The following is an 11,243-nucleotide window of genomic DNA, read 5'->3' as shown; positions in this document are numbered from 1 at the left end:
CCAATGGGTCAGCTCTTTGCATGAGGTGGCCAAAGTATTGGAGTTTCAGCTTCAGCATCAGTCCTTCCAATGAACATATGGCAACTCTATTTTTAGTTTTTTGAGGAACTGTTAACTGTTTTCCATAGTGGTTGCACCAATTTACACCCCACCAACACTGTAAGAGGTCTCCCACCTGGAATGACTTTCTAACTTCTTTCTCAGGTACACGCACTCTTTCTCCAGGACTAGAGCAATGTTCACCTTCCATTTAAAGCTCTCCCCATCTCCCCTGACACTGCCTGCAGAAAAGATGGCTCCCTCCTCTCCACTGCCTCATTGCAGGTACCTCTGTGTGGCCCTCATGTCATTCTGTGGCAGTGGTCAAGTGAACAGGCTCTAGAGCCTTCATATCCTATATTTGACACTGCTAGCTGTGTAATCTAGGGCAAGTCACTTAATCTATCTGTGCCTTGGTTTCCTCACCTTTAAAAATAGACATTAGTCCCATTTCACAGATGAGAAAATCAGAGTTTATAAAGGTTAAGAAGTTTACCCAGGATCCCAAAGCTGGCAAGTGGTAGAGTGCATTTAAAGCCCTAGAGTACATACACTGAGTCTGCTTCCCTAAATAATAACACTGCCATTTATTGATCACATATTATGTGGCAGGCTCTATGCTAGGCACTTGAAATAATAACCTGCTGAATCCTTACAACTAGTCCCATGAGAAAGGTTGCTATTATCCCACTTTACAGATGCAGAAACCGAGGCCCAGAAAGGTGGTGTCATTTGCCTGAATCCCTCAGCAGAGTCAGGATTTAGTGACTATAAATAATGCCTTCTTTTTCACCACATTATGCAAAGATGATCAATTTTTAAAGTATACAAATCAGGACTAAGATGAGGAGGTGCAAATTTTACTCAGGCTCCAAGAGTTCAAAGAAAGGGGTTCAGTGAGGACTTGAGAATATGGAGAAGCCTTCACAGAAGAGGTGGATGGTACTGAGCCGTAAAGGCTGGTAGTGGAGGGCCTATCCTACCTCGGGTCTGTAGTGAGGCTGTGGTCCTTGTAACTAGTCAGCTCCCAGTTAAGACTTGTGAAGCAAAAATGGGGTCTGGGCCTGGGTCTCCTACCTAGGAGAGGAGGCTGAAGGCCAGTGCCCCACTGGAGATGGCCAATACTAAAGATGAGCTCCATTCAGGAGACACCAAATTAGAGGAGGGGGACCCTAGGGTCTGGATCCAGGGGTACACCTAGCAGGCATCTGACCAGGTGGCCAGGTGTGGGGACAGGGGGACTATGGGAAGATCCCATATGAGACTCTCAAGGAGCCTCCCTCTTGACATCACAAGGCTTCTTTCCTGAAAGTCACAGCCCCCACCCCTGGCATGCCCCTCTGCCAGCCTTTATGACTGAGCTCTCCAACAGCATAAGATAGAAAGCGGCATTTCGAACTGAGAGGTGAGCAAGTGTGCAACAGAGTGAGACTGAAAGAGGCACACAGAGGGGACAATGTAGGCAGAGTCCGGAACGCGCATGGGGAAAGGCACTTTGGAAGCAGCTGTTTGTTTACAATGGAGGCCTCCTGGGAAGTCAGCGTTATCTCTTCCTAAAGGCAGTCCTCCAGGCCCCGCTTGTCAAAGCTTTGCTGGTTTTGTTCAGGTTGTAGGCTGGAAAGAGATGTGGCTGCCCTTCTGAGGAAGTGCTTGGTAAGTCGAATCCCTGCCCACAAAGCCTGGCCCACCCACATGCTGTCCCCTCTGTCTTCTCTAGAGGCCACTCATTGGGCCCCACATTCTGCTAGCTCTCCAGCTGGCCCTGTGTATTTATTTTCCAAAAGGAAGAGGATTGACCATGAATACCAGCAAGTACTTTTACAACTTTTTGAGCATAACTCTGCTCTAAGGCTGGTTTCAGCTGCTTCTGACAGCAATTTCATGAACTAGATATGATTCTTAACACATTTTAAAGAATCTTGGGTCACACAGCTAATAACTGGCCAAGCTGGGATTTGAAGCCAGGCCTGCTTGACTCCAAACCTGTTGCTCCAGAGTCCTCCCTGGGGGTTGTGTGGGGTATAAGGTGGGGTATCGTCTTTACTGGCTTCATCCCCAAATACACCCACTTGTGATTTACCCATCATTCCCTGTGTACTTTTAAACAATGTTTATTTATTCATTTATTGGCGTGTCATGTCTTAGTTGTGGCACGGGGCCTCTCTAGTTGTGGCACACACACTCGGTAGTTGTGGTGCTCAGGCTTATTTGCCCTGCTGCATGTGGGATCTTAGTTCCCTGACCAGGAATTAAACCCACATCCCCTGCATTGGAAGGCAAATTCTTAACCACTGGACCACCAGGGAAGTTCTTGTACTTTTTAAAATTGAAGCATAATTTACAAGGTTACAGTGTTAGTTTCAGGTGTAAAGCAACTCGGTTTTATATATATTTATATATATGTGTGCATATATTATATATTCTCTTTCAGATTATTTTTCACTATAGGTTATTATAAGATATTGATTATAGTTCCCTGTGCTATTCAGTAGGTCCTTATTATTTACCTATTTTATACTTTTGTCTTTTAAGCAACGAACTTGACCAAATCTAGAGACACAGAGAAGCCCCAAAATCGATGAATTCAATAGCATGTGTTGACAGGGTGTTATAGGGACTCTGAGAAGGTACATGATCCAGATTGAGGGGAGGATTTTAGAGCTCTCTGGAAGGATGGAACATCTAAGATGAAATGAAGGGTGAGTAAGAGTTAACCAAGCAGAGAAAGAGGAAATGGATTTAGGCAGAGATAAGAGTTTGTTCAGGACAGCGGTCTGGTCGAAGAGGAGAGTTTGGGAGCCTTGGCATAGATGAGGTTTGAGGCCAGGAGACTGGCGAGATGACCTAGGGAATGAGTGCTGTCTCTCTACCCATCCTCTGAAGAGAGGCGACAAGCAAATCTTCCTTATAAGGTTGTTGTGGGGGTAGAATGGATGACACAGGGGTGGGAAACATCTGATCAGTGTCCAGTTCCAGTGGGAGCATGTCAGGCAGGGAAGCAGTAAGCCTCCAGCAGAAGCAAGGGAACCCCCAGACAGGAGCTGGAGTCAAATGAACATGAGGCAGGCAGGGTCTGGGTTTTGTCTCGACAGGGCTGGGATATCTAGGCTTCCTTCTAGCTGGGTGCTGGCTGCATGGAGGACTCGTCAGTAAGACAGCCTGGATTAAAGGATCAGGGTCCAGAGGGCTCCTGGGAATCTGATCTCTGCAGAGACGGCAACCCATTCTCCCAGGGGTGGGGGTTTAGGGCCCACCATTAGTAATCTGCATGTAGTTTTCCTTTCCTAAGGTCTCTGCTGCTGCCGCCCAGAGTGACCCTGCCTTCCTGAGCCTTCCTGTACCAATCTGTAATAGCTAAGTATCAAGCCCCAGGCATCTCAACCTATCAGGCTAAGCATCTCACATTCATCATCCCTTTTCATCCTCACAATACAAAAAAGATTCTCTTGTTACCCCACTTAAGAGAATAGGGGTAAAGTGCCACACTCACACCCTAGGTCACCCCATCCAGCCCATGGCTTTATATATCATATATATTGAGAATTTCCAAATTTCTCTCATCAATCAGATCTGTCTTCTGAAATCCAGGCTCATACATTCAACTGTCTTCTGAGAAGTCTCACAAAATATGTCTAAAGTGAAACTCTTGATGTTCACTGCCCCAATCTGTGTCACTCACATCTTCCTCATCTCAGTTAACAGCAACTCCATCCTTCTAGTTGTTTAGGTTAAAAAAAAAAAAAGTAAGCATCATCCTTAATTTCTCTGTAGCTCTCAGGCCCCACATGCATTCAGCCTCCTGTGGGCTGTGCTTGGTTTTAATGGCGCCACCTATGAGGTCACAGGGGTTGGGCGACAGTCTTCTGGGAAGACAGGGAAGGGGTAACTGTGAAGGGATGTTTCACTTCCCTTGGGACCTCAGAATGAAGGACCCCCAACGAGGAAGAAAGGCGAAGTGAGGCCAGGGTCTCCAAACTGAGGGAATCTAGGGCAGAGAAACCTAACGGAGGGACTGTGGAAAGAGGGAGAACCAGAGAAATCAAGGAGTTAAAATAGGGCAAGAAAAGACAGCCCAGCTCTGCAGATGTTTTCCGTGGAGGAAGTGCACGCTCAATGCGCCACTGGGCACAGCCATCTACTCTCCAACAGGCATGCGCAGCTGGGCCCACTGCCCTAGGGCCACCTGCACCTATGTTCACTTGTGCGGCCCTGGTGCTTGTGACTCCAGCCTGACTGGCTGCAGAGCACCCCACCTCCCTGCAGATTCCGTGACTCTGGGGCCTCTGTCTGCAGCACCAGCACTGGCATCACAGATGGCCATGCTCCCCATGACAAAAAGCTGCTGGCCAGGACCCTGGGGACCTCTGACTTCTTGGGGGAAGAGGGTGCCTCTCTCCATCCTCCAGACTCCAAAGGCAGAGGGTCTGCTTGCTGCTCCCCTAGGTGAAGTACATGTGCACAGAGCTGGGGGAGAGCGGCAGCCTGGAAGGAGGTTGGGCCACCGGTCCACTGTCTCTCACTTGCTGTGTGACCTCGGACAGGTTACCCACCATCTCAGACGTTATTGTTGTTGTCCAGTGGCTTAGTCATGTCCAGCTCTTTGCGGCCCCATGAACTACAGCACTCCAGGCTTCCCTGTCCTTCACCATTTCTCCCTGAGTTTGCTCAAACTCATGTCCACTGAGCGGATGATGCCATCCAGCCATCTTATTCTCTGACGCCCCTTCTCCTCCTGCCCTCAATCTTTCCCAGCATCAGGGTCTTTTCCAATGAATCAGCTCTTCCCATCAGTCGGCCAAAGTACTGGAGCTTTAGCATCAGTCCCTCCAATGAATATTCGGGGTTGATTTCCTTTGGGATTGACTGCTTTGATCTCCTTGCTGTCCAAGCGACTCAGAGTGAGCAGTGTTAGATAAAACGACCCCTGCCAGTTCTCCCAGGACAGGGCTTCTGTCTTCTTTATTGGTTCCCATGGTCCCTGAACTGAGAGCGGGAGAGTACATTCAGTTTAAGGGCACTCGTCTCTACTGTAATGTGTTCCTGTTGGGGTGTGTGTGTGTGTGTGTGTGTGTGTGTGTGTGTGTGTGTGTGTTATTTGAACCAGATGTTCTCATTCCATGTGCAAAGTTATAAATGGCCCCCATTGTCCTGCAGCTGGGAGCACAGAGCAGAGATTTTACACAGATGCCAAATGTGTCTTAAGGTTCTGTTGAACTCCAAGCTCAAGGGACCAAACCGCAACCCTCTTGGCCAAAGTCAAGCTCCTTCCAAGTTCTATTTCCCAAAAACCTTCCTGTACCTTTGAGCAGCAATGATGTCCCTGAATTATGGATCTGTCCCAACAGCCTTCATGAGAACGGCTGAGCCTCAACGTCAGAGCTGGAGGGAGTGAAGAGAAGGTGTGGGAGTCAGAGTGGACCTGAGTGTGGTCCGGTTCTAAAGGCGGGGTCTGCGTGGTGACGGGGGCGGGGGGCAGTGGGAGGGGATAGGTTTTCAGAGCTTTGGATGGAAGCCATCTGAAAAACAGTGCACTTCACAGCTTCGCCTGCATCTGATGCTTGTCAGTACCTCTCCAGGGCTGGGCATTGTCCAGTATAAGGGGTACCGTTAAGCTCACGGCTATGGACACAAGAGGGGCTCAGCTCAGTTGGAACCTCCCGAGAAGCCTACGGAAAACCTCCCAGATTTCTCTGAAAGTAAAGTTCAGAGAAGTTAAACAGCTTGCCCAAGGGCGCACAGCTGGTTGGGGAGTCTGCCCAACAGGGATTAAAGCCCTCTGTTTTCAGTGCCTGGACTTTCCCCATAGTACTCTGGAGGGTTCAGGTAGGGCTCTAACTTGCCAGGGGGCTTGGAGCCCACCACCTAACCTCTCTCTGGAGGTGGCTTATTTTCTCATCTGGACAGAAGCATGATGAAGCTACCTGCCTGCATACCCCTCAGGGAGGTGCAGAGGACCCAGGAGCAAGGGGAGTGCTCGCAGTATCACAAGGCGTAAACACGAATCGGGGGTGGGGAGGGGCTCCTGTCGGTGATGAGACTGAGGAGGGCTGGGGAGCCCTGTCTGACGGGAGATTCTGGAAGGCCTTCCTCTCCTCTTCCCTCAGGCCACAGTCTCCCCAGACCCCCTTCCTTCAGATCTGATCACACTTGACACCTGGTTTGCATCAAGACGTCCCTGACTGCTGAGGGGAGCCTCTTGTGGAGAACTCACCTCTCCCAGTGACATAGGGCTTTACAGCTTACCAAATTTCCCCGCACTTTTTATCTTGATCTCGCCATACTTCCCTGAGGTGAGCGGGAAAGGCTTTACTATCCCAACTTTCAGCTGCATGGATAGAGACCCTGCAGACCGCAGCCCTTTTTAGAGACAGATAATGAGGCCCAGAGAGGAGAAGCCACTTACCCAGGGCCACACAGCTTATGAACCGCAGAGCAGGACAAGAAATAAACTCTTCCAGCTCATCGGTGGTCTTCTTCTTCCTAATACCCAGAATGTCCAGACCCCCCGGACCACCCCTAGAAGTTGCCTCTAAAAACAAAGTCCTGCACAGCGTTTCCCCCAACGTCTGCCCTTCTCTCGTGCAGGTTGGGGCAAGATGAGCCAATAAACAAGATTGTGCCATGACTCTGACCCTGCTTCTGAGGCAGGTGACAGGAGTGGGGGAGGCTGCTGGAAGGAACCGTGAGGGATGTGGCCGCAGCTGACCTTCAGTTCCCATGATGCCCTGCGGCCCCGTGGTCAGGGGTGTGGCTACCCCGTGTTCTTCTCCTTTTTCATCCTCTTCTCTAGCCCTGGCCTGTGGTTATTGATGACTGCACCACTCCTCCGTGGCTGCAAGAACCTTCTTCAGCAAGAATCCACTTAATTACAATTGCAGGGCAGAAAAAGTGACTCAGACATTAAAAAAAAAAAAAACAAAAAAAAAAACTAGCAGTCAGAAAGAAGGATAAAACAAACTGAGTTTTATCAATAGATCCCTCCATTACCCAGAAAATTTCATTACCCTGCACCTCCCACTCCCTGAGCTTTCTGCTGAAGAGCATATTGACTGAAGCATACATTTCTGAAGTCTGGCCTGAGAGGAGTAGAAGGGGAAAACCCCAAATAATTAGAAATGCAAGAGACCTCTTTCAGAGAAATGCAAGAGGTCTTACTGAAGTTTAACACCACCCCCATAGATTTGGGAAGGACGCGGGGGGTGGGGGATGGGGGAATTAAGTAAGTAACAGGCTGAGGTCCATCCTGAAGCAAAAATTCTGTGGATGAGCCATAAAAATAAATGTTAAGTGTCTCAGAGTTTATCAAGAAAAACACAGCAGAATTTTAACCAGTAACTCAAATGGGTGCTGCTGTAATTCCACAGTGATGTGCCAGGTAGGTCTTGGGTCCCAGCAAGGAGAGGATGTCCTTGCTGTCTAATCCAGTTGAGAAATTCCTCTTCCACTTTGTAATTTGAAATCTTAATAAGTCACCTCTTTCTTCCTCTCTGCCTCCCATCCCCCAAGTTAGCCGTATGTGTGAAAGGCCTTCATAACCAACTCATCGTGTCAATGCTGTATGAGGGGTGTGAGCTAGAGTCCTTTGGAGTAAGTAGGCAACCATCTTCAGCCCAGTCTTCCTCCTCAACATGACCACTGAAGTGACTCCTTGTTGCCTTTAAGAAGAAGCTAATGGGGACCCAAGTTATCTCTCCAGCTTTATCTCTATTAACTTCACATCTTATACCATCAGCCCCAGCCAAACTAACTTGGCATTAGCCTTGACTACTTTCCCACCTATTTGGTCAAACTCTCTCCTAAACATATGAGGGCTGGGCAAAAAGATAACAGTCTCAGTGAAATCCCATTCCTTCCCCTGAACATAGTGATATGTTCATGCTGGGCCCGCAACACGATTCTCTGAGGTACTTTTTTTTTTTTTTTTTTTTTGGCTGTGCTGGGTCTTAGTTTCAGCTTGCAGAATCTTCAGTCTTTGTTTTGGCATGTGGGATCCAGTTTCCTGACCAGCGATGGAACCTAGGTCCCCTGCATTGGGAGCACAGAGTCTTAGCTACTAGACTACCAGGAAAGTCCCTCTGGGATACTTTTTTGATGATATATAATTATAAGTATGGTCAGTCTAATCTATTAATATCATCTGTATGTATCATTTCATCAACCATACAGTAAAAATACTGAATTTTCTGTGTAAATGAATGAATGAATTTGCAATTAGCCCTTCACACACATTGCATGGCAAGGCGGGAAGAGAATGATTTGCTCAAGGCATCTGCAGTATAATGTTCCATACACAGAAAAGGAAACTGTCATAAGAATCTATTAGTAGCCTAGAGGTTAGCTCATTTAACTGAGCAACTTCATTAGGGGTTGTTAGCACATCAAAGCAGTGTTTATTGAATCTGGAAAAGTGTCAAATTGTGCTCTGGTTCCACAAACCTCTCTCAAGGTAGGTGATAACATCTGCTTTATTTTCAGGAGAAAAATAGTTTCCTTTCCTGAACACACAATATCTTTGTTCCTTCTGTTGACTAAGATGTCAAGCTGCCTTGAGTTATTTAAAGAGACAGAAAACGTCTTCGTTCCTCAGTGATATTCCCTTTGGATTCCTTTCACTGATGATAAACAGCTTCACTATTATAAGATGTCTCTGCTTGCTTTTAAAAGGACACCACTATATCCACCTCCACTCCATTTTTCTGGTTGCTGTCTTTATGTGGAGTTGCTCTGGTCCCTTTAAAGTCATCTCTCTGGATATCACACTTCTTTAATGTTGATATGAAGGACCCCAAGCTTCCTGTCCTCTACCTCCCCCTACTTTTTTAGGGCTAATAACTCCGTTTTGCAAACATGCCATTTAAGCCCCAGCAGTTGGAACCCAGGAATACAGCTGCTTTGCTGAAACAGATAAATGGGGTGGCTGCCCTGGTTACCATGGAGACAAAAGCCCACTTCCTAGGATAATGAGGGCCATATCTGGGAGCCTCAGACCCTTGCCCCTTCCCCCTACTGAGGCCTCTTGCTTTCTGTTCAAATAGAAATGAAAAAAGAATAGCTTCTACTTCTGACTTTGTGGGGGTGGGTCTCAGAGGTGAGCAGAGAGGGGGAAGAGCTAACCTAAGACATGTCTGGCCTAGTGGGTAGGGCCCTAGGCTGGGGGCCTACAGGCCCAGGCTCAAACGCTGACTCAACCAGCTGTTTGGTGACCATAAACAAGTCCCCTTCTCCTTTCCGAGCCTCAGTTTCTCCAGCTATAAACTGAGGGAGGTTCATTACCTGTCTTGACTTGGTTTGCCCCAGAAGCTGAACTTGGTCAAAGGTTCAAATGTAAGTAGTTCCTGGAAACTCAGGTTGAGGGGTGTGGAAATGAGGCCGAGGGAAGGGAGCCAATACAAGGTGCGCTGTTGAGCCGGCCATCTCCATGGCAACTGGGCCTCCATCCAGCTGGGCAGTTCTGGGAGACAGAATTGGAGCAGACCACAGAGTTCTCCTGCCCAAGCTGGGGATTAACCCACCACATCTGCATCTCTCTTTAGAGAGGGCTGTTTCCAGAAGCGTTTGTTCATGGCCACCTTGGACTTTGCCCCACACTGGCCCACCATGCTTGCACATACTGGAAGGAAGCAGCCTTGAGTGTCAGGGATAGTGCCTGAGAAGGCAGAGGGAAGGCAATGATAACATCTCTGGAATAACTGGCCTTCAACTCTTCCCTCAGCCCTGAAAAGCTGTAGGCAGACACATGGGCAAAGTAGGGGAATTTAGGGCCTTGGTATGTTGTGCAGAGTGCAAGGACTGCATGTTTTACACTCAGTGACACCCCTCCCCCATGATTCTAGGACCTCTAAACAGTTCTCAGAAGCTGAGACCAGAGTTCATCTCTAACTGGTCAGAATGGTGAGCTCATCCGCTGGCCAGAGGAGGAGGTGATGGTCTTATGGTCTCCATCCTACCTTCTTCCTAATCCCCATCCCCACCCCAGTCTCCAAAGCTTTTCATGGTCTTCTAAAATAACTTATCTTCCAACACAAACCCTCAAGTGCTGTCAGGCTTTCTCCCTCTCTGCCTCTACACAGGCCATCCTACAGATACCCTGAGAATACCTTCCCCTGAATTGAATTTGAGGCCCAAGCCAAACTTCACCTCATCCAGGAAGTGCTTCATGACTATCCCAGGGCTGGAAAGCTCCCTCTTCTTTGAATATCTGTTGTCTCTGACATCATTGAATCTGATCACACAAGACTCTGGTATTTCACAGTGACACATCTAACCGTTTTCAAAAGAACCTTCTTCTTTCCACCATTTAGCTGTCTATCTGCCAGTATCTGGCTAGTGTTTGAGAGACATGAAATAATTGGAATAAAGAGTGGGTCAATCAGTTCAGTTCAGCAAGTATTGACTGGGAATTTCAGTATACAGATGCTGTCAAGGGTGCAATTTGTTCATTTGCTTGTTCATTTGCTCAGTGTGTCCAACTCTTTGCGACCCCATGGACTGCAGCGTTCCAGGCTCCCCTGTCCTTCACTGTCTCCTGGAGTTGGCTTGAACTCATGTCCACTGAGTCAGTGATGCCATCCAACCATCTCATCCTCTGTTGGCTCTTCTCCTCCTGCTCTCAATCTTTCCCAGCATCATGGTCTTTTCCAATGAGTTGGCTCTTCCCAGCAGATGGCCAAAGTATTGGAGTTTCCGCTTCAGCATCAGTCCTCCCAATAAATACTTAGGGTTGATTTCATTTAGGATTGACTGGTTTGATCTCTTTTGCAGTCCAAGGGACTCTGAAGAATCTTCGCCAGCACCACTGTTCGAAAGCATCAATTCTTCAGTGCTCAGCCTTGTTTATGGTCCAACTCACACAACTATACATGACTACTGGAAAAACCATAGTTTTGACTATATGGACCTTTGTTGGCAAAGTGATGTCTCTGCTTTTTAATACGCTGTCTACATTGTCATAGTTTTCCTTCCAAGGGGAAAGTATCTTTTAATTTCATGGATGCAGTCACTGTCGTGGAGCAGTGGGGTGACTCAAATAAGATGCCATGTGACTGTGCAGAATTTCAGAGTCAAAATTGTCCAAGGTAATAGAAAGTCAGAATGTGCAAGGATGGCCCTTGGAGATCATCAAGTCCAATCCTCTCCTTTCATAGATAGGGAATCACAGAAGGAAGTTGACTTGCCTCAAGTCACATAACTGATGAGTAGTTTTA

Source organism: Oryx dammah, unplaced genomic scaffold, assembly GCF_014754425.2.
Source record: "Oryx dammah isolate SB20612 unplaced genomic scaffold, SCBI_Odam_1.1 HiC_scaffold_26, whole genome shotgun sequence".
NCBI lineage: Eukaryota > Metazoa > Chordata > Mammalia > Artiodactyla > Bovidae > Oryx > Oryx dammah.
Note: the sequence above shows the minus strand (reverse complement) of the source record.